Source organism: Bubalus bubalis, chromosome 17 (genome assembly GCF_019923935.1).
Source record: "Bubalus bubalis isolate 160015118507 breed Murrah chromosome 17, NDDB_SH_1, whole genome shotgun sequence".
Lineage (NCBI taxonomy): Eukaryota > Metazoa > Chordata > Mammalia > Artiodactyla > Bovidae > Bubalus > Bubalus bubalis.
In genome coordinates, this window is record NC_059173.1 from 38,412,104 (window position 1) to 38,436,265 (window position 24,162).

General features: G+C 41.8%; 1 long non-coding RNA gene across 1 annotated transcript; it reads left to right on the forward strand.

Moving 5' to 3' along the window:
• The first annotated feature begins 1,092 nt into the window (after positions 1-1,092).
• On the forward strand, positions 1,093-10,575 carry LOC102416336. The gene is made up of 3 exons (XR_006545606.1): positions 1,093-1,307; positions 8,465-8,583; positions 9,931-10,575. It is a non-coding gene; the product is annotated as an uncharacterized LOC102416336 (long non-coding RNA).
• Positions 10,576-24,162: the final 13,587 nt, after the last annotated feature.

The window sequence follows — 24,162 nt, forward strand, 5'->3', positions numbered from 1 at the left end:
TAGGTATTATTATTATCCCTGGTTTGTGAAGAGGAAATTGAGGCCCAGAGAGGTTAAGCCATTTGCCTAAAACCACACAGCCACAAAGTGTGAATCTGAACCCAACCATAGAGTTGTGTGACTAAAATAAGCACTTGATTACTGCCATGGGGTGGTTACTGTTGGCCTAGTGGTGTGCTAGGCACGTTCATGCAATTAACCCTTTGAATGAATGGAGTGTTGTGCTCATACTACAGGTAAAGAGACTGAGACTTATATGATTAGGGAGTTTTCCCAAGGTGATGTAAAACCGGGCCCGTGTGACTCCAAAGTATGCCCCAGCTATAAACCAGAAGGTGAAGTACTGTTTCTTTCTTCATCGTTGTCTTCACTACCCCAGGTACTTTTCTTTCATTCTTTGTGCTATTATGATACACAGTTCAACAACATGCACAATATAAAGCCTGCCAACATTTTCTGAGTCCAAATTAGGTGCTGAGCATTGTGTTAAAAATTGTTTTCCTTTAATTACCTCCTTCAGTCCTCCCAGCAACCAGATATCACATGTACGCTTATTAGCCTCATTGTATACCATTTTATATATGAAGCCACTGAAGGTGAGAGAGATGCTCTTGGCCGCTATTTTCCGAGGAGTCTGGTGATGCAATTGTCTTGCCAGAAAATGGAGTGTTTTAAAGCCTCATTGCCTTCCCCTGCATTGGGAATAAATGAACTGGCTTCAGAATTCTTTTAGTTTCTCGAGCATTAAAAAAACCAAACCATCCTGTTGTAAAATTTGTTTTTGTGTTTTTGGAAGCAGGGCGGTTTGGAGTTACATTCTTTGTGGTGTGTTTCTTGAAAAGTTCTGTGGGGCTAATCTGGTTAATTCTGGCTGCTTCCTCTTCCCCCGTCTTTCTATGACTCTGTGCTCTGTTCTCAGGACAGCCACCGTGGGCTTGGGCCTACGGAGGGAGCAAGTGGAGGGGGGCAGGGTGCTAAGGCTCTGGGAAGCTCATTTGCATACTTCTTGTCACAAAGGCCGACCACATCCTGGTTAAGACAATGTGCTGTCTGATAAACAGACTGCATCCCCCAGAGTCTGCCTGGAGCTCCGCCAGCCTGTGGTCCGCCTTTGTCACAAGGTGCTGTTTATTCTGCCTGGAAGTCCAAGGACAGGACAAACCAGCTAAATGAACCTTTTATTCCTCCCATTCTCTGGCAGGAATTCCTTGGGTCAAAAACATTTATTAATATTAGATTAAGGGAGAGGCATCAGAACTCTCCAAAAGAAGCTTTCCTCACACTGTGGCAAACCTGTAATGTAAAAGGTTTTTATCTTCCTTTCCGGCTGTAAATTCTTTGGGGATTGGGGAAACTGGGGAACTTGGGAAATGCAGTGCAAGGGCGCTAGAAAGATCAAGGTTTGCCAAGATTTTGTGTTGATAAATACTTATTTACACATCTGTTTTCTGTGTGTTCCCTTTCTCTTTCCCTTCTCCCTCCCAAACCAACAGGAAGTGGACTTTTAAACAGTTAGCTGGTGACTGCAGCACAGGCTAAGAATCTAGACAAATGAGCCCTAGTTTCTTCATTCTCCCTACACGTTTGTAAATTAAAAAAAAAAAAAAGAGTTTGGAGATGCAGTCTTGTTTATAGTAGCGAAGGTACGAAATCTATGCTACCCTCTATTGATTTTTCTTTCTAACGCCCCTCAATACAATTCAACATTTCCTGCTTTGATGAAAGTATTTTCAAATCTAAACGTGATACATATTTTAAGGTGGATTTTAACCAGCAATTTTTTTTTTGGTTGTTGACTGTTATCACTGAAAGGAAGGTACTCTGTGATGCACAAATTGTTTTAATATTTTTAATCTATAATTCCTATAAACAGACTTTGTCTTCAGGAACTGGAATATGCAGCAGTTTCCATTCTGCATTTATGGTGACCTCTTAAATATTTTACAGCCACTCATCTGTAGCTAGTCCCATATGTGTAGTGAAGGTTTTCAGTCAAGTATTGAAGGAGATATTCGTGGGGGATGTTACTGGAGATGATGTTACAAAATGGTTTGAAAAAGATGCCAGGTGGTGTTTTGAAGGATTACCAAAATTTCTGATAAGGCCTCCGAAGAGATTTCTGGCAGCTGAAGAACAATAATGTTATAGAGATTGATTATTTTGTAGTTTAGAAGCTGAATACTTGCATGTGGTGAGTTTCGAGGTTGACTGTGAAGATGAAAATTAGACCTATATAGAAAACCTTGTAAAGAATAGCCTATGGGGGAGACGGTTTTCTGAACAATGTCAGCTTTTCTAGATTAAGAAAGATCACTAAACTTTAGTGAATGGGTTTTCATTTTTTTTTCCATCACACCAGTTCTCAAGATTCAAGGTCAGCCACAGTGGGGAATTTATTTACCAAGGATGGTAAGCTGTTTCCTACTCCAAAGAGGCAGCTGTAAAACGAGCAGCTTGATCAAGGTGGCCTATGATAGTGCCATGAGTTATTGAACAAACATGTTTTCCCACTGATTGGCTCGGTGATTTGGGGCAAGTTTCTTAACCTCTTTGAGCCTCAATGTCCTCATCTGTAAAATAGAGATACTAATACCTACTTTGTGGTATGTGGTTGTGAGCAGTAGATGTTTATAGTCTAAGAAGATCTGAGAGCTCAGAGCTCAGCAAATACCATTTGTTTCCCTTCCTGTCTCCCTTCCCTGCTATCCTTATTTTGCACTTGCTTCATTTATACTTGAAGGCTTACCTGATGGCACAGCAGGTAAAGAATCTGCCTGCAATGCAGGAGATACACGAGACACAGATTCGATCCCTGGGGTGGGAAGATCCTCTGGAGAAGGGAAATGGGCACCCCCACTCCAGTATTCTTGCCTGGAGAATTTCATGGACAGAGGAGCCTAATGAGCTACAGTCCATGGGGTCACAGAGAGTCAGACATGAGTGAAGGGACTCAGCACACACGCATGCAACACATACTTGCAGTTGTATGTTCACTTCTCCGAGCCTCATTTCTAAAATAAGGATTTAATATTTTTAGGTTTCTCCTGGTTCTGAAGTAGTATAGTATCATGAAATATGAAAATAAATATTTATCATCCACTCTCAGGAGTGTTAGTTAATTGACAAAGACATGGTTTTGCATGCTGAGACATGCACCTGTCAGATGGTGCTGTGATGGTCTCTCCTTTTTTCTGTTCAGTAGCATCTTTTTATTGAATTTCACAGAACCTTGGAGCTTGGCCAAGACTCTCTTTGGAGTCATTGAGGCTTCATGCTGGGGGATGGTGAACTCTTGGTTGGTAGAATGGTTGCATATTCTACACCCCTCTCTAGTTTCTGGTTTTGTTCTGGAAGACCTTTATCATCACAGAGCTGAGGAGGCCGCTGAAGGCAAGAAATAGGTTGTTTATTCTCTAACCCAGGTGTAATCCTGGTAATCTACAGATGGCCTAGTAAGTAGTAGGTGTCCAGTCAGAGTTGTGAAGTGAATGAATCAAGTTCACCTTCCCAAGTCAGAGGCTATGTCAGAGCTTTATATGCATGATTGTATTTATTATGATATGAATTGAGTACATGTCAAGTAGCCATTTTCTTCCTAGACTTTGAAAAAGTAGATGCAAGAAGGCTGTCCATTACCTGGTTTCTTTACTGTTTCTCCCAGCCTCTGCTTCCCTGTATCCTCAACCCTAGGGTACTCTGATGACATGCCACACACAGCACGACCTGATATTTGAAAGGACTGTAGGCATTTAGAATGTGTGCATTCTATTCTTTCAGTATCCAGTACCAGAGTGTGTTCTCCTACACACAGGGTCTCACATCCTGCCTTAGCTGTAGCTCAGTGGTTCTTGTAGGATCCTGTGGGCTGATGTTCTTGGTGGCTCCCAGAAAGAAAGTGTAAGTTGCTCCGTCGTGTCCAACTCTTTGCGACTCCAGGGACTGTAGCCTGGCAGGCTCCTCTGTCCATGGGATTCTCCAGGCAAGAATGCTGGAATGGGTTGCCATTTCTTTCTCTAGGGGAATCTTCCTGACCCAGGGATCGAAGCTGCATCTCCTGTGTTGCAGGCAGATTTTTTACTGTCTGAGCCACCTGGGTGGCTTCCAGGTTGCCCCTAGAAGCCCCAGTTATTTCTTGATTATCTAAGCAACAAGGTTATTGTCTGGAGAGTTTACTGTTCTTTAGCATCTCTACCAGAGGGTGGGAGAGGCGAAGCAAAAAATGCTGAAACTCAAGCCAGTGCATTTTGTTACTTGGTTATAGTTCTGGTAAATGACTGGACCAAAGGAGAAGAAAATTGAAGTTGTACAGTTTCCATAGCCATTTGGCCCATTTCCCAAAGGTTTTGCTGGCCAGCGGGTTTGAGGCTAGGAAGTGGCTGGGGTGTGGTTTCAGAGCTGAACGTTGCCTCTCTCATCAGAAAAGATGAGATAAAACCTATAGGTCATTCCTATGCTTGAAAAGTGGTTGACCAGATGTATACATATGGTTACTGCTGAAACACCACGTGTGGGGTCTGTGTGCCAATGGTGTGGCTGTGTAAGGTAGAAGGTGGCATGAGGTTTCCTGGTGGTTGTTTTCATCTCAGGTTCTTTGACATTTGGGGCCTGGGACAAAAGTATATAGTTTTGGTTTGGCATTCTATGACTATCCAGCTGGGTTATTTTTTTCTTTCCTCCTCTTTTATGGGGTTGTTTAAGGTTTAGCTTTTCTTTTTTTAACCACAGAATCTGATTTGATTGTGGTATTGTAAAAATTATTTTTTTGTACATGTGCCCGGAGCATTTGGGTTATTGGTAAACTTTAAAAAATACCGCAGTGCATGTAAACATATATAATTTAAGAACCAGTCATGACTGAGGCCTATGACATCCTTTGGAAAATTCTTCCTGGGGAGCAATTCTAATTAACAGGATATTTTATGGTTTCCTTGTTGCATGCTTTATTAATAATAATGCTATTAGATAGAATCTTTTTCTTCCTAGAATTTAAGATTTTCCTATTCTCTTTCTCAGTAACCAATTCTAATGCAATTATCTTTAATAAAAAATGTGATAAGCTAACAATAACAAACAACATGATAGAGATAAGAACAATGGGATTCTTAAAAAGTAGGAATATTGGAGATGTTCTTTTATAATAAACTCAGTGAAAATGAATTACAGGGAAACCTCATTAAACCGCAACTGATGTATTCCAAAGAATTTTACAATTTAAAGAATATGCTTTTACCCCAATTAAGTAGATCCCCTGGCTGCTGCTGTTGTTATTTTAAAATAAGGATATTGGGTAACTTGCTTGGCAATCCAGAACTATTTTATTTTTCCTAGCATTTGAATTCCAGGTTAAGTTTAATTTTTTTTAAGTAGTAAGGAGACAAATGTCTGAGTGAAATGATGATAAAATTTACCGCCTGTTTCTAACTGTGCTGTGGACCACAGTGAACGAGAATGGTCAGGCTGTGAAATTTTGGTATTCAAAGGAAATGGTGACCTGATTCTTCATTCTTGAACATGTCAGAGTCTAGGGAAGAAAAGGTTGTTGTGTTTAGGAGAGATGAAGTTGCCTGCTCAGTTCCAAGATCCAAGATGCACACAGTCAGTCTCTGAGAGCAGACACTGTAGCTGCTGGTTGCCTTTTTAAACTTTGGGCATGGGAATGTATTTGAGGTATTTTTTTTGTTTTATTTTCTTTGGCAGGGGAATTTGTGTTATAAAATAATATTTATTAGCAAAATTATTCACCTTGGTGTCAACTGATGGCTGAAAAATACTACGTTAATACACTGAACCACCACTTCCGTTAAGTCATCCAGCATCTCCCAGTTGACTGCAGATAAGTCAGAACTCCTAAGGATGGCAGGGAAGGACTTGTATAATCTGTCCCCAGACTGCTTTTTCAGAATCCCCTCTCCAGCTTTCCTTTAACTGGACCTGGATCCAGTGTTGTCAAGTGGTCTTCCTACATCTCTACCTGGGCCTCAAGCTGTTTCTCCTGCCTTTTCACTGCTTAATAAACTTGATCATTCTGAGTCCAGTTCAGATTCTGGTTATTTTTTAAAGGTACCCCTGTTAGCTCTGAGATCAAGAGATCATTCCTGCTTAGGCCATCTCTTGTTAAACCCATTGTTTGGCCATAATCACTTACTATAAGGCATGGTGAAGAGAACAGGTTTGCCTGTGACCTGTTTTTACTTATTGTCTATGTGACCTTTGGCAGGTCACTGAATATATGAGACTCAGTTTCCTTAAATATAAAATGCATCAGGGTATGGAACTATCCCCATCTGACCTGCCATGGGCAAGCTTCTTTTCTTCTTTATGGCTCAGTTCCTAAAGTGTAAAATGGAGATAATGAATAACTAACAGAATTGGTGTGACGATTAACTGTGTATTAATCAGGATGAGTTAGGTTATGTTGGCGAAAAAACCAAACCCAAGTCTTACTGTTTTAAAAACCACCACAGCTTATTTCTTGCTCACCCTCCATGTCCATCTCAGGTTGGCAGGAACTCTGCTCTCCAGTGTTCATATTCTGGGACCTTGGCTGTGAGAGCCTCCAGTAACTGCAATAACGCAGTCACTGTGGCGGGAGGAAGGGGGCAGAGTCAGTTATGCATTGGTTCTTAAAGCTGCTACTTCCAAGTGATGTGCATATAATTAGCCAGCCACTCTCATGTCGCGGCTAACTTCAAAGTGAGGAACAATCCCACCGAGTGCGTAGAACAAGGCCCAGAATCACCAGGGAATGGTACTGATGACTGCCTGACTTTGTGTCATGGGGCTGTTTTCTTATGGTCCATTTCATGTTTTACCTGCCCTTCTATGACATAGGTTCCTTGGCTTCAGAATGAGGTCTGAGTTTGCTGCCCGCCTTTCCCTACCATGGGCTTCCCTGGTGGCTCAGTTGGTAAAGTGTCTGCCTGCAATGCGGGAGACCTGGGTTTGATCCCTGGGTCAGGAAGATCCCCTGGAGAAGGAAATGGCAACCCACTCCAGTACTCTTGCCTGGAAAATTCCATGGATGGAGGCACTTGGTAGGCTACAGCCCATGGGGTCTCAAAGAGTAGGACACAACTGAGCAACTTCACTTCCCTACAATGGTCAGCATAGATTCTCAGGACATGTGTCACTGAAGAGGTGATTGGAGGATAACCCAGCTGGGTTTTCCCCAGTGCTGGGGGGAAGCTTAGGTCTCAAGTCCCAGGATTTGCTTTTGTACTAAGCAAAGTCTTAGGGAGCATTTGAAAGTAAAGGAAAAAAAAGTAAAATTGTTAGTCACTCATTTGTGTCTGACTCTTTGCGACCCAATGGACTGTAGCCTGCCAGGCTCCTCTGTCCATGGAATTTTCCAGGCAAGAATACTGGAGGGGGTTGCCATTTGCTTCTCCAGGGGCTCTTCCCAACCCAGGGATCAAACTCTGGTCTCCTGAGATCTGAGCCTAATGCAAAACCTCACGGCCTCCTGCTAGCTTTTTTCCTGAGCCCATATGGAAATCTAGGCTGTGGACTCGGTGCATCAGAGCTTCTCCTTCCTTTTCTAAAGGAGCACAGTCAAAGGCCAGGATTCATTTTGGATTAGTCTTAAGCAATAATATGTTAAATGGATTAGGAAGAGGTAAGTCTATTGCATCTGAACTTGGGCTTGTTCAGCTTCAGAAACACACCTGAATTCAGCTTCTCTAAATCTGCAGGAAGGGCTGGACAAGAGCTTTGGTGTTGAGAGATGAAATTTTCAGGCGACGATCACCTGCTGGATTGTCTGAAGTCATATTGTCAATATCTTACTTGCTTTTTTTTTTGTAATTATGTGAGGAGTTTATATTTGTTATGGAAAAGTTAGCAAATATAGACAGACCAAGGGAAAAAAAATTACCATAAAAGGGAAAATTACCCCAAAGAAAACATTTTATTTCTCATCTTGAGTTAATATCGTTTAAACAAAACACCATATACTCTTTCATTGCTGTAGTGGATGTTTCTTGCAACACTGATCAATTAACATACTGTGTTATAGTTTCTGTCACTACACTGTAAATTTACAGACAGTAAATTTACATCATAAGCTTGGCCTGATGTTTTCAAAGAAATTCCTTTTTATTAAACAAATTTTAAACAATACATAACAACTGTCTTTCTCTGACTTAGAATTACACATCCCAGATGCAAGCATGGCTTTTAAAAAGTCACAAAAACAATCTTTAAGTAAACAAAGTGAAGTGGGCCACAAGGAAGTGGTTCCATGAGTCTATGACTTGACGTGCATCGGGGAAGAGTGAGGCCTCATGAAAAATCAAGATGCTCCGAAAGAAATGGGCAAAGGGGAGTCTTCTCTCTTGTTGGGGCCCTTGACAGGGTGCCAAGTTTGGAAAATGAGAGTAATTTTACTGCTGTCAGGGCCATGGAGAAGGCTGAGAAATGGGAGTCTGTCTTCTAAGCATCCACTGCCTTTGGTCTATTTGATCAGGAACCTCAAACTGTCCAAGAGCTGGCTGGCCGCAGGGAGAAGAACGTGCCGGTGGCCGTTTCCTCCGATCTGACCCCATGATGCTCTCCTCCTAAGGCCAGCCTTAGTTGAAGACAGAGGTAGGTAAATGGTGTGATGTCTTTGGTGGACTGACTGCCTGTTTCTCAGGGTCTCTTCCCGACTCCAAGCCAGTGGGGAGGATTTACTGACTCCAGCTTCTCCTTTTATCTCTTAAAGAGGCCATGGTTGGGGGCTGGATTGGGGGTACTACTCTCACTACATAGACATCACACCTTGAGACTGATTGAGTCAACACAGAGACGGTATATGAAATGAAATGTAAGCTGAGGGACCTGGCAGAGAGGACAACCAATATTTGTTTAATGCAGGGGTCCCCACCCTCTGGGATCTAATGCCTGATGATGAGGTGGGGCTGATGTCATAATAATAGAAATAAAGTGTACAATAAGTGTAATGTGCTGGAGTCATCCTGAAATGATCCCCCCCGACCCCTGCCCAACCCTGGTCGTGGAAAAATTGTCTTCCATGAAACTGGTCCCTGGTGCCAAAATGGTTGGGGACCACTGGTTTAATGCATTAGAAGATGGTGTTATTATTATTATTATTATTATTAACTCCATCTTATATACAAGGAAATTGAGGCAAGCAGAGGTTAAGACTCATCCCAAATGACATGAAAATGATGTCTAAGTTTCCTTGAAGCTCAATATTACATGGTGAATGATCTACATTTTTTTCCTATAAATTCAAATAATGCTATTTCCTGCCTTTCTCTCCTCCGAGGCTTGTCTTTTCACCTCCACGCCCTCTGTCTCCCAATTGTCCTATGAATAAACCCTAAGTGTTAGTATCTGGCCCCTTTTGTTAATATCTTCTCCTTTCTAATTCTCACACCTCTTTATTTGCTTAGATTCTCTTTTTATTAATCCTCCCTGGTCCATCTCATCCATAGAGATCTCTGCTATGTGAAAAATTCCTCTGGCATTTGTTAGCTATAGTACTTCTTTAGGGCTTACTGAATGCCTAGTAGTGGAAGTTATCTTTGTATAAGTTTATGTGTTAAATCCAGTCTGCACTGTAAATTCCTACAAGGCAGAATAACCTTGCGTATAGTAAACCTTAGTAAACACTAGTGCTTTATCTCATACTTTATGATGTGCTTTTCCTTCTCTATAAATACACATAGTATACTGTAGATTCCATAACCTCTAAAAGGAATGGCCAAATGATTAATGTTATTATGCATATTGACATAGTCCATGCATGAAGCAACCAGAGGAGATGCTAAATTGAAAACCTGAAGCTTGGGAAATATGTATCCTAACTTCATGTTATTTGGTATTTCTTTAATAACTGTAAAGGATTTATGAATTTAATGGCGTATACCAAGTTTTAGAAGGGGTTCCCTAGAAGCTCAGATGGCAAATAATCTGCCTGCATTGCAGGACACCCAGGTTTGATTCCTGCGTTGGGAAGATCTCCTGGAGAAGAACATGGCAACCCACTCCAGTATTCTTACCTGGAGAATTCCATGGACAGAGGAGCCTGAAGAGCTACCATCCATGGGGTCACAAAGAGTTGGACATGACTGAGCACACACACAAGCAATACGTTTTATAAACTCCTATATCCTTTATTTGTGCCATGTGCTGAAACATCTGTGAATTGGCATCATGGGCCAGAAAACCAAGCAACATACACTGTTCTATTTCCTCGAAATCAGTCTTCTCCCCTGGAGTTGAGCTCCTATTGAATACTAATTCTATGTCCATTTCATCAAAGCCTTCTTCAATCCCTTTTTAGAGTCAAAAATAAAGATCTGGATAAAACCCAACTATCTGTAACTTAATCCTGTTGATTTCAAAACCCTTAGCACAAAAGGAAAATAAGGCCCAATAACTTTAAGGCACATGCATTCTGCATATGTTTTCTCCAAAGATACAGGGTCTTGGGTCTTAAAAGGCTTAAGCTTGAAGTTTGCAACTTTGATAATAAAGGCTGTTTTGTGTTTCAACAGCATCTGATGTTTAAAGATTAATCTGTCTCTAAATCCATCCTGAGGAGAGCCCAGATGTGGTAAATAGAGATGATTCAACCGACTTTATGGGGAAGGGTTGGAATTTTGCCTCAAACCTACCCTTTGGAGACAAGAATCTCTAGTTTGGCAGCATACATTGATAAAAAATAAGTGAATAATTTTGAAATCTCCATTTCCCTTTGGTTTGTAAAGGCAGTCGTGTGTATGTGTGTGTGTGTGTGTGTGTGTGTGTGTGTGTGTGCATGCACGCGTGCTCTCAGTTGCTCAGTTCTGTCCAACTCTTTGCAACAGTCTTAATGTTAGTTAATTACCAGCAGGTAGATGATTAAAAGGTGCTGCGAGAATTTGAATTCATGGATAAAGGGCAACAAAAGGTAGAAACAAGCCTGAAAAGCATACATAGCTGGGGTTTTCTGGCCTTCTTCCTGCAGACATACCAGTTCACAGGATAACCATCGTCACAGCTGTTTACATTAACATAATATTTTACCACCTGCTTTCACAGATTTTTATTCCTGCTTGATCAGAGGGCACCTGCTTTGTTCTGAGTGCCTTATCTTGAAATAAATCATTTACTAGATGAGGATTAAAACAGGCCTTTTGGATAAAAAAAAATGCATTACTTATTTTTGAGCACTGATTTCAAGAATCGTTTTGAAAAAACGATTGCTGTGGCTTTATATTAGAAATCTGAACTTAATCCCATTTGATTAATTCTTGATTTTATTTTCCAGAGGTTCTAAATCGTATTTGTAAATCCCTCAGGGTCCATTTCCTCTTTGTAAGAGGAAAAACATTTAGGTGTCTGTCAGCAGTTACGAACCTTCTGCCACAATTCTCAGTATATTGGGAAAATCAATTTTCTGAAATTAAAACGAGGCAGAATAATGATAGTGCTAATAAAATGTAGGAGTTCTGATTCAATACAGCAGGAGAGAGGAGATGAAAGTCCTTCGATGTCTGCTGTGAAGAGAGATCCCAGAAATGGTTCTCACTTTTAAAATGCATTATTCCTCAAATGTCCTTGATTGATTTATTTTTTTTTTATTTAGAGGTTGGGTCTAAGGGTTATTGCCACTAAACTAGTTGCTTCCTGTGTGATCAAATCCCCAAGAATCTAGGAGAAAAGAAAAGACAATTGCATGTCAGAGAAATTATTTTTTGAGCTCCTGGGAAGAGAAAGAAAAAAAAAAGATAATCATTGTTTACTGATTGCTGCAGTAATATTTGCTTTTTAAAATTAAAAATAAAATTACTAGGGGAAGGCTTTTTTCCTCTTGAAAGAAACAAGAAGAAAGAAAAAAAGAAAGAACGAAAGCAGAGGCAGCTTTGCAAGGCTGCTAGTGCCTGAGTAGAATTGCTAACTGGTTCCCTCTCTCTGTGTTGGGCTGTCTGTATTCACTCTATCACAAGCTTGAAGCCAGACCTCATTTGACTGAGCCAAAAAATGGTCCTTTTGTTGCTGTTTTTTTTCCCTAGTGTCATCTCTCATGGTTGCCGGAGCAACCAGTGTGTATCCTTTCAGCATAGGTTACTGGGCCCCAGGAAGGAAGTGCTTCGGAGCTGGCCTGCTATTTTTATAGAACCGTTACATAATACAATCCATTAAAGCTTCCTCTTGGTGTTTTATTGCACAAAGGGGAAATTAAGTTTGATGACTCCTAAATGTGGGATGGAGGATGTCAGGTGACTCGGATTGTTTGGCTCAGGCCACATAGCAACAATATTCCTATATGCAGTTTAAGGAGAACTGATATACAATCACGCCCTTGGCAATGACTGCCCGCCTGCGGATCACTGGAGGAAACTGAGCCCTCAGCTGCTCAAGGGTGCAAGTTTTGTTGAAGTGCACAATGCTCCCTCTCTGGTAGGATGGCAGTGGACAATGGAACACTATTCACAGTGAAGGGCAATGGGAATTTTAAAGGTGTAGCACATATGCTTTTAACAGGCAGGGTGATGATTGGAAAAGAGAATTGGATTGAAAGGCAGAGGACCAGGGTTCTCTTCCCAGAGCTGCCACCACAGCCTGGTGTGGATCCCACGCACACTGCTGTCCTGCCAGGGTTGGATATGCCGCTGGGTCCCAGTGGGGGGTGCCTCAGGAGAGGGAAAGCACAATAGCTATCTGACTTTTTTTTGGAGACCACTGAGCGCCATAGGGCTTCTCAGGTGGCTCAGTGGTAAAGAGCCTGCCTGCTAATGGAGGAGACATGAGTTTATCCCTGGGTCAGGAGGATCCGCTGGAAAAGGAAACGGCAACCCACTCCAGTAGTCTTGCCTGGAGAATTCCATGGACAGAGGAGCCTGGCAGGTTATAGTCCATGGGGTCACAAGAGTCAGACGCAACTTAGTGACTAAACAAAAATTGAGGGCCACAGAGGCTTTTTGCATTTGCAGCATGACCTCAGGAATTCTCTAATTTCTATAGAACTAGTACAGTATGCCGGAGAAGGCAATGGCACCCCACTCCAGTACTCTTGCCTGGAAAATCCCATGGACGGAGGAGCCTGGTAGGCTGCAGTCATGAGGTCGCTGAGAGTCGGACACGACTGACCAACTTCACTTTCACTTCTCACTTTCATGCATTGGAGAAGGAAATGGCATCCCACTCCAGTGTTCTTGCCTGGAGAATCCCAGGGATGGCGGAGCCTGGTGGGCTGGCGTCTATGGGGTTGCACAGAGTCGGACACGACTGAAGCGACTTAGCAGCAGCAGTAGGGTGTGCAAGCTCTTCATTCCCCCCTCCGCCACCCCAGATCTTACGTATGGATTACAGCTGACCACCAGTCTGAATTAAAGAAGGTGCAAGTATACAGTGGAATCAGAAAATCTATCCTGGTCTTTCTATTCCTGGATGAGGAATGAACCCTTTGACTCCCGGGAGTGATTTATGGCCACAAGTGACCTGAGATTGGGGTTCCTAGGACTAGAGAGGATCTGAGCTGGCCACAGTTTCCTCTCTTCACTGTCTTCCTCTGCAGCTTAATTCACTCCCATCACTTCAACTAAAACATGAGGCCTCTGGCTCTTAAATCGTGGTCTGTAGCCTGCTTTCCTTCTGGGCTCATCTGTCTTGTATTCCCAGCTGCCTGATGGAGATCTTTTTCTGGGTGTCTCACTTTACCTCAAGCTCAACATAGCTAAAATGAGACACAAGTCTTTTGTTTCCCAGCCATGGGCCCTTGCTGTCCTCCTGGTTTTGGTGAAGAGCTGATTTCAGAGAATGGGAAAGGTTGCGATCATCTGCTCCAGTCTTAATTAGGTGAAGCAGATGAGGCTGAAGAGGTTAGCTGGTTTGTTCAAGGTCATCCAGAGAGCTGAGAACAGAGGGAAGAGCTCTCTCTGCTGGACCGCTACTCCCTTCCACCCAGGCTTGATGGCTCCAGGAATTTTGAACCCTCCTTCCTCACCAGGTTTTAGCAATCCTTCTCTCGTGATCTCTCATAATCAAGTCCCGGGAGATGGTGAAGGACGGGAAAATCTGGCGTGCTGCAGTTCATGGGGTTGCAAGAGTCAGATGTGACTGAGTGACTGAACAACAAGGCTCGCCGGGTTTTATCAGTCCTTCTCTCTTGATCTCTCATAATCTGGTCTTTATTTCCCGTTTCCACTCCTGCCACAATAACTGAGGTTTTATATACCTCTTTTTGTTTGTTATTTGGTCGCTATGTCCTACTGTTTGCAACCCCATGGACTGTAGCCCACCAGGCTCCTCTGTCCATGGGATTTTTCAGGCACAAATACTGGAGTGGGTAGCCATTCCCTTCTCCAGGGGATCTTCCCAAGCCAAGGACTGAACCACGTCTTCTGTGTCTCCTGCATTGCAGGCGGGTTCTTGACCTGCTGAGCCATCGGGGAAGCCCCCTTATTTACTTCACACTTGAGACTATTTTAGTTTCCTAATTGGTTGCTGCATTTAACCTCTATCCCTTGAGTCAATATTTTATATGACCTTTGGGTAAATCGCACAGCTTTATCATGTCACTTTAGTATGCAGACTTTTCTGCTTATTGATATTCAGGACTGAGTTTAATTCTCCATAGACCTTCTCACCCCCAACTCGCCTTTATCGTCCATTCCAATCACTAGAAACCCTCTCTTCTGTTGAGGTTTGCTTTATTTGCCTTCATTCCCTCCCACCCCACCCCCTCCGCTGTCAGAGATTCCTGGACTGTTTACCTTTATTCATGTTATTGCTTTAGACAGGAAGATGTCTTTTATTAAAATTGATTAATTAATTTTTGGTTGCACTGAGTGTTCACTGCTGCACGTGGGCCTTCTCTAATTGTGGCCAGTGGGGGCTACGCTCTCGTTGTGATGCCTGTGCTTCTCATTGCCGTGGCTTCCCTTGTTGCGGAGCTGGGCTCCAGGCCATGTGGGCTTCAGCGATTGCAGTGTGTGTGCTCAGTAGTTGGGGCTCCTGGGTTCTACAGCACAGGCTTAGTAGCCGCAGCGCCTGGGCCCTGTTGCTCTTGGGCACTGTGGGGTCCTCCCGGACCAGGGATCGAACCTGTGTCTGCCGCATTGGCAGGCAGATTCCCTACCACTGTGCCATCAGGGAAGTCCCCACAGGATGATTTCTGATGAAGTATTTCCTATCCTATTCTCTAGGGCTTCTGGAAAATTGAAAAGGTTATGGAGCTGATAGAATTGTAATGAGTATTTTGTGCAAGACTTCAGTCACTCATTCAGAACATTTTGTTGAGTATTTCTATTATGCTCAAGCAGTAGCCAAGAAAGCTATAGTCCCTGCTGTGTGGGAGCTTATTAAGTATAGGAGGCAGGTGTTACATAAAAATTATATAGCCATTAAATACATGATTACACAAGGAACCAATTTATCACAAATGTTTTAAGGCATCTGAAACCTAAGTGAGAGAGCAGGAGAGCAAAGAATACGAGGGAATGGAGGTGAGGGCAGGACAGTTTGGGGTTGAATATACTGAGAGGCCGGAGAAGGTGATGGCACCCCACTCCAGTAACTTGTGCCTGGAAATCCCATGGACGGAGGAGCCTGGTAGGCTGCAGTCCATGGGGTCTTGAAGAGTCGGACACGACTGAGCGACTTCACTTTCACTTTTCACTTTCATGCATTGGAGAAGGAAATGGCAACCCACTCCAGTGTTCTTGCCTGGAGAATCCCAGGGATGGGGGAGCCTGGTGGGCTGCTGTCTATGGGGTCGCACAGAGTCGGACACGACTGAAGCGACTTAGCAGCAGCAGCAGCAGCATACTGAGAGGCAGAGGAGAGTTTCCTGAGGACGTGACAGGAGGGCTTGGAGAAGCCAAGGGAGTGGTAAGGGAGAAGGGAGGGTCTCTCCAGACTGAGGGAACGGAGTGGGGAAAGCCTGGAGTAGCAAGCATCTAGAAGTTTTGCAGCCCCTGCAAAAAGGCTAGAAGGCTGTGCCCTGAGACTTTTCAGGACATTAAACCATGTATACAAAATATACTATGTTGTATCTATTATACTGTATACTGTATATACAAAAAGTTTTGGGAAGCCCCCCTGGGACAGCACCCTATTTCTTTGTAGGCTTTACAGTCTATAGAAAGTCAGATTTCTTTTGTTCTGAGGCGAATCCTACTCTGTGGTAAAATTTCTCCTTAGAAAAGTGCACAAATAATTGTGCATTAATAGCAGTGTTTCTTTGTTTTAAAGATACAGTCTTTTAGGGAATTGGGGAGTGGTTTGACCTTTCCTCAAACCACTGATTTCAGCAGTAAAGTTACATCTATTATGGTTTCTTATCCTAGGAATTTGACCTTATTTATCCTGTGGGAAGAAGTTTCTTTAAAAGTGTAAACTCCATTTCATTAAATAGATGGTTCACGCTGGAACAGTGATCTCAGGGAACTTCCGATTGTTTAACTTACATTCATTAAAATAAGAAAACATGGCCCCTTAGATAAGGTGATGAAAGCAAATTTTTATTTCTATCAATTTAATTGAGTAATGGATGTATGGCATATAAGAAAGGGAAGAGTTTAAGACTTGAAGATATAATTTAAAATTCTTTTTCTTGAAAACTTTGACCTAAAAAAGCTACTCTGTGTGGAGGGGGAACATAATAGAGCTGGAATGCTGTACGTGACTCTGTTCTATTAATGTAAACAGGAAGGATGGAGAACATTTTGATTTTTTCTTTCCCTTTGGCAAGCTCTCAGGCCAGCTTCCTATGGGTGGAAATGGGCAATAAATAGCAGGGTATGCAGTGGCCTCTTTCTAGGTCTCCTGGTTACTAGTACTGGCAAGAACTTCACTCCCTTGTTCTTTCTTCTTATTTTTAGAGTGTTGATTTTTTTTTTTTTCCTTTCTCGGGGTTGAGGGTAAGGCAAGGGCCTGTCATTATCAGGGAGTGAGGTGAACCACAGAGGCTGGTTTCCCAAGAATCTGTATCCAGCTGCCAACCTGGTGGGTGAGAGTCATCAAGTTTAGTACCACAGGTGGTTTTCCTGTGAAAGTGAGACTTCCTTTAAAGTAGTGTGCGTGCACACACGCAAACACACACACACACATGCTATGCATCCCCTCACCCCTCCATCTGTCAATCTGAGGAAATATATCTCTTGTCCTTATTCTCTTCTGCAAAGATTATTGAACTGTGAGCACGATACTAAGTAATTCCTGAAGATGAGAAATCATTGCATTTTTTTCTCGTGTTTTATGGTGATCCACCAAATACTTTTCTGTGGCTTTGACTAAAAGACAGAGTTTCCCCGTCTACTAATGAGAAAAAGTCATCTTGGGTTTTAAAAAGGCTTTGGAATTCCTAAAACAGAAATGGTTGCAATATTGAACATTTCGGCCAAACTAAGGTATTTGGGGTTAGGGTAGGGGTGGCTAAAGGGAAGAAACGAAAAGAATAATGTTAGTTTTTTAGTTGATGACAATCAACCTTTAACATTCTTCAGGTGGAACAAAGTCACACATATAGTGTTGCTATCAAGAGATGCCAAAAAATATGATGAGTTACAACTCTTTATTCTCTTTGGAAGAAAAGAGAACTTTATCTTGGGGTACTTCTGCATTTGGGGGAGGCACTTTGTCTTCAGGCAAACTGGACAGAACCCTCATCAATTATTTTTTTCGAATTAAAATGCAAGGGTCCTTTTTAAATGACCTTGGAACCTGTGAGTACACACCTAGACCCTGTCAACTTGAGCTTGATTATTCTAATCTACAGTCTGGAGGGCCATTACTTCTTCAATTATGTCTGCCAGCTGCAAAAGAGAGCTGTGAAATCATTAAATATTTGGTGTTTTGGTGAGCCTAGGGGTGAAGAATGTGCTTTCCTGTCCTGGTAGGAAGATGATTGTTTTACATGGAGGTGACAGGATGTTGTGCCTCTGCCTTCTAGGGGCAGGAGATGTAGTTTAATAGGCATCTGGTATTATGTTTTAAAATACCACTGGCATTTGAGTCCCTCATGTTTTGAAAATGTCTGCTTTTTCATAAGAGAAATGGCGAAGTTGCATCACTGAATTTGTATGATTAGGGACAGGGCATCATACTTATATTGGAGTTTCCAGTTTTATTTTGTCTGCGATTACCTCACTCTTCAGAGTAGGGTAAGAATGACTTGTACTTTCTATCTAGCTATTTCTTCCTAGGCTGATGATTAAGACAAATGACAAAGAAAATTTTATAGAAATTTTGCTTTCTTGTCTGTTGGTAATCTTATACGTTGTCTGAGGCTGACAACGCATGATTCTAAGACCAGCATCCAGTTCTCTGAAGCCTCACACTTTACAGACCTCTTTCAGTTTTACAACTATGATGATCAGTGCTTTGGAACATTTGCTGAATAAGATGATGTAAGAATTTTAAATACCATTATCTTAATTTTCGGGAAAAGGTCTAAGGTCGCAGAACTCCAGGCTTTGACATTATTTGAAAGGTCTTGTCCCATTTCCTATTGTAGAGATGGGGGACTAGGAAAGTGAAGTACCTCAGATAGAGCCACATGGTTGCTCTGAGTGCCTGGTTGCAGGCTAGCTGTCATATTGGGGCATGTTTGTACCATGGTGACTGCTTCCTGTCTCATGGCGCCTGGCCAGGTGTTTTATATACATATGGGCTTTGAGAGAGTACAAGCTGGAATCCTTGTACTAACACTGACCTCCTCAAACCACATTTTTTTTCTTTAGTTATGAAATGATGATAATATTAGTCTCTATTTCTTACAAAGATTAAATCAGATAACCTATGTAAAAATTTAGCCCACAGTAAGTACCCTTGCCTGGAAAATCCCATGGACGGAGGAGCCTGGTGGGCTGCAGTCCATGGGGTCGCTAAGAGTTGGACACAACTGAGCAACTTCACTTTCACTTTTCACTTTCATGCATTGGAGAAGGAAATGGCAACCCACTCCAGTGTTCTTGCCTGGAGAATCCCAGGGACAGGGGAGCCTGGTGGGCTGCTGTCTCTGGGGTCGCACAGAGTCGGACACGACTGAAGCGACTTAGCAGCAGCAACAAGTACCCTATGAATGTTGTTGTTTAGTCACTAAGATGTATCTGACTCTTTGCGACCTCATGGACTGTAGCACACCAGGCTTTCCTGTCCTTCACTATCTCCCAGAGTCTGCTCAAACTCATGTTCATTGGGTTGGTGATGGTATCTAACTATTTCATCCTCTGTCACCCCCTTCTCCTCCTGCCCTCAATATTTCCCAGCTTCAGGGTCTTTTCTGGTGAGTCCGCTCTTCATATCAGGTGGCCAAAGGATTGGAGCTTCAGCTTCAGCCTCAGTCCTTCCAATGAATACTCAGGGTTGATTTCCTTTAAGATTGACTGGTTTGATCTCCTTGCTGTTCGAGGGATTGTCAAGAGTCTTCTCCTGCACCATAATTCAAAAGCATCAATTTTTCAGTGCTCTGCCTTCTTTATGGTCCAAATCTCACATCTGTACACAACTATTGGAAAAACCATAGTTTTGACTAGACGGACCTTTGTTGGCAAAGAGATGTCTGTGCTTTTTAATACACTGTCTAGGCTTATCATAGCTTTCTTTCCAGGGAGCAAGCATCTTTTAGTTTCATGGCTGCAGTCAGTTAGTTATTATTATTATTAGGATCAATTGCATGAATCATTTAAAATACTTTCAAACCATTGTGTTATAAATTCTACCTTTCAAAACTAGTAAACTAAGTTCACCCCATTCATCTAATATGCTTATTAAATGTCTGCTGTGTGCAAAACAGTGCTAAGTCTTTTGTACATAGAAATATAAATAAGAAATAATCCTTTCCCTCTAAGGGTCTGTGTATATATGTGTGTGTATATGTATGGCAGAATGTAAGTAACATGAAACAGGGGTTAAAAAATGGTAGAAGTCAAGTTTGGTGATATGATATATCTTGCTCTGTGTCTATTTTTCCTGTTACTGGCACATCATTTCTATTTATGAGTTTGTCTCCCAGCAACTTCACTTTATTTTTACAACTTCCAATGATTTCTTAAACTCCTGGTCTCCCTCAAAGAGAGGTTAATTCCACTACATTCAGGAAAACTGCTAAGACCATCAGCTGCCTTGCTTCCTACTCCTGCTGGAACAGTCTGCCTTTTTTTTTTTTTTTTACATGCACGTAAGAGCAAGATTCTCTAGTGGACTTTAATGTTTATAATATTTCTGAGAACATGATTGTCTGGGGATAAGGGCAGATTTTTCTTACTGAAAACTTACATCAAATTTTTTTCTTAAAGGTTCTCTACCACAGAGTTACAGAGAGCAGAAATATCTTCTGTGGCATCTTTGTTCATCAACCAGTATTTCCACCAATTCTAGGGCTGTGATTTCTCATTAGTGTGGGGTTATGTAAATAAATACTGAGAATTTTCCCTTTTATCTTGAGTACTGTCTCAATTCTGTTACCTATATTTTCTTTTCCCTGCTGTTAAAAATACCCACGTCTCTCTTGTCTTCAAGTAAGTACCAAGTAGTCTTCTCATGTTTTAAATGTATAATGCCATCTCATTAAGAAAGAAAAAGGCATCTTTATTTCTCTCTCAAGAGTAAGCTCATGGAATGCATATATACATTTTGTACCCATACATTTCTTTACTGTTCACCCTCCACACACCCAGCCCTTACTATCTGCCATTTGGCAGGAATCCCTTGTAGCATGGCCATCTTTTGTCTGTACCCAAAGTATTTTTTTGGTTCTGATTTTGTCTTTCAAAATATTAATCACATCTGAGCCAACATTGGTGGTGGCTGAGTTTCTTATTTATCCTCACATGTTACTGATTTCTTTCTCTCTTCTCACCATGAGGACCCCTGGCAGCCCTATGAAATGCAATCTCTGATGTGTCTTCAAGTTTTCTACCATGCCTAGGTGACTTGTAAGTCCATACATGCAGCTCTTACTGTAACAGACACAAGTCCAAAGAAACACACCATTATCAGAAACCTCACTATTTGGATATCTCAAAACTTTTGGCTGCAATGATGCAACCAAAGTAGATAAAAAAATGGTCAAATAACTATTTCATATGAGTCAACCTAATAGTTATGTCCCTAGGCTTCCCAGGTGGCTCAGCAGGTAAAGAATCCACCTGTAGTGCAGGAGATGCAGGTTCAGTCCCTGGGTCAGGAAGATCCTCTGGAGGAGGGCATGGCAACTCACTCCAGTATTCCTGCCTGAAGAATCCCATGAACAGAGGAGCGTGGCAGGCTACAGTCCATGGGGTTGCAAAGAATCAGACACGACTGAAGCCACTGAACACACACACAATAGTTATGTCCCCAGACTGAAGTTATTGCTTTCTCCAAACCTTCATTTTCTCCAGCCAGCCTCTTACTCCAAGCTCTGGACAGTTGGTTGCCAGGTTAGTTATGTTGGAGACAAGAGTAGCTACACCCTCTTTTCTCTGCCTCTCTTGTTTCTTCTCCATTTCCCTTTATAGCTATTCTCTTGTATTTTCTTCCTAACCGTGTTATCCCTGGAGTGCCATAAGGAAGCTTGCATATCCCTTTGTATAATCTGATCTATCCCTAGGAGCACTGATTCTTAGGTAATATGGGTTTCTTTGGGCTTCCCAGGTGGCTCTAGTGGTAAAGAGTTTGCCTGCTAATGCAGGAGACATGAGAGTTCCAGGTTCGATCCCTTGGTTGGGAAGATCCCCTGGGAAGTAGAGGGCATGGCAACCTACTCCAGTATTCTTGTCTGGAGAATCCCATGGACAGAGAAACCTGGCAGGTTCCGGTTCATAGGGTTGCACAGAATTGGACATGACTGAAGTGATCTCATGCGAAGAGTTGACTCATTGGAAAAGACTCTGATGCTGGGAGGGATTGGGGGCAGGAGGAGAAGGGGCGACAGAAGATGAGATGGCTGGATGGCATCACTGACTCGATGGACATGAGTCTGAGTGAACTCCGGGAATTGGTGATGGACAGGGAGGCCTGGCGTGCTGTGATTCATGGGGTCGCAAAGAGTCGGACACGACTGAGCGACTGAACTGAACTGAAGTGACTTAGCATGCAGGCATGCATGTGTTTGTTTATCATAACTTCTTTGGAGGGTCTTTTGTATCTCTTGTTTGAACTTAAAAAAATACTTGTGATTAGATACAAGGTTCTTTCTTGCACAGTTTTTCATCATGTAGCTCCTACTCTACCCTGGGTCTGTTATTTTAGTTTAATAAACTGCTGTTAAATTTCAGTAAGCTTCGATTTTCCCACCTGTAAATTTGGACTAATAATATTGATAGTCTCATAAGGTAGTTGTTGAAAGGAACTTAATACATATAGATGACTTAGAACAGTGCCTGGGATGTAGTAAGCTCTTATTAAAGGTTAATTATGCTGAAAAAAAAAAAAAACTGAGAAGATTCCTTATCATGTGATGGGGTCAAAGTTCTTTTGTTGTTTTCTTTATTTTTGTTAAATCAAAACCAAACCACACTGAGAATCCACAGCTTTTTAAGGAATCATGTTTAATTCTGGGTCTGTAATAAAGCTTTTGGTTCATTCTTACTTGTCTTGATTTAATTTCACTCTCCTTAACTATAGTGCTTTTTACTGATGGTTAAAAAAAATGTTAAAAAAAGTCATGTACTCTTTAGGAAGTATTTAATATCAAGTATTCCATTAAAGGGTTGCTATGAAGAAAATCTTTCGGTAAAGGTGATTCTCAAACTTTAATTCACTGAAATGGCCCAAGAAATATAGCAAGGGGATTTGTGCTGCGGTAATAATCTTTGAAGTCTAGTCGCCTGCTTTTAATTTTGCAGTAAGCGCCTAATCTCATTAGATTTCATACACTCAGTGTTTGCACTCGCACAAAAGCTGTCCAAACAAAGCCAAAATGTTGACACCACCGTCCTCTGATGGCATTTAGAATGAATATATTAAACACACTTGCACTAGCCTTGCATTAAGCTAAGAAATAAATTTTGAACTTTGAACTCAGCAGGATAAAAAAGCTTTACTTGATAGCTGAGCAATTGTGTGGTAGCATGGTATGGGGAATTCATTGTGTTGTTCGGAGAATCCAAACTGGCAAACATTCTCTACATACAGTAGGCACCGCACAAGTAAAGAATTAAAAGTAAGGAACAGTCTTCAAATCCTGTTGTTAGGGACCTAAATGGAAAGTAAAGTGGGCTGGTGGATTTGCTTTGAAATTCACTGAATAAACTTTGATTAAATTCACTTCAGAGAAGGACTCAAAATGAAAGACTGTCTTTTTAGTTGGTGTGCGAGAGTATGTCTTTATTCCATTCACCTTGCTAATTTACACATTTAGAAATTCTCTTTGAAAATCTGGCAATCTTATCTTTTTATTGAAGGTTTGGAAGCTGACGGTTATAAAGAGCGCTCAAATAATAAGAACTGTTTGTTCCTTTTCATAGAATGAAGATAGCAGCAAGGCTGGAATTGAGAATTAACTAAATCTAATGGCTGGGGGTATTTAATGGTTTCTAACGAGATAGTACCTAAAAGAAATAGATTTCCCCATAGAAATGTATACATGTTTATAAACCTGCATACCTGGAGTATGGCCATCAATTAAGAAGTGGGTGCCAGCAACCTTTGATCGAGGTAAATAGTTATTGTAAAGCCCACATATACAAATTTGTGCATGTTCCTTACTGAGAATCTCATAGCTGTCAGTCCAATTGCTTTCACTGTTGCTTGACATGTTTTGTCTTGGGTATTTGCTTTTGGCTTATATTAAGGGAATTTTGGGCTTCTCTTGTGGCTCAGCTGGTAAAGAATCTGCCTGCAGTGTGGGAGACTGGGTTCGATCCCTGGGTTGGGAAGATTCCCTGGAGAAGGGAAAGGCTACCCACTCCAGTATTCTGGCCTGGAGAGTTCCATGGACTGTATAGTCAGTCTATGGGGTTGAAAAGAGTCAGACACAACTGAGCAACTTTCACTTTCAAGGGACTTTGAAAAGAAACACTATTCAAAATATATTACACCAGTGATTTTCAGAGCACCATTGAAGACATTATCTGTTGTATCTTACATCATCCTTATTATCAACACCATGGAAGAAAGTGTCTTTGGTCTTCGTGTCAAGAGTGGTAGTATTTTTTTTTTTTAATGTCTGGCTTGTTTTTACTTTCTGATCATTGTGAACCTGTAACTAACTGATCACATTTCCATCTTCACTTTGGCTTCCAG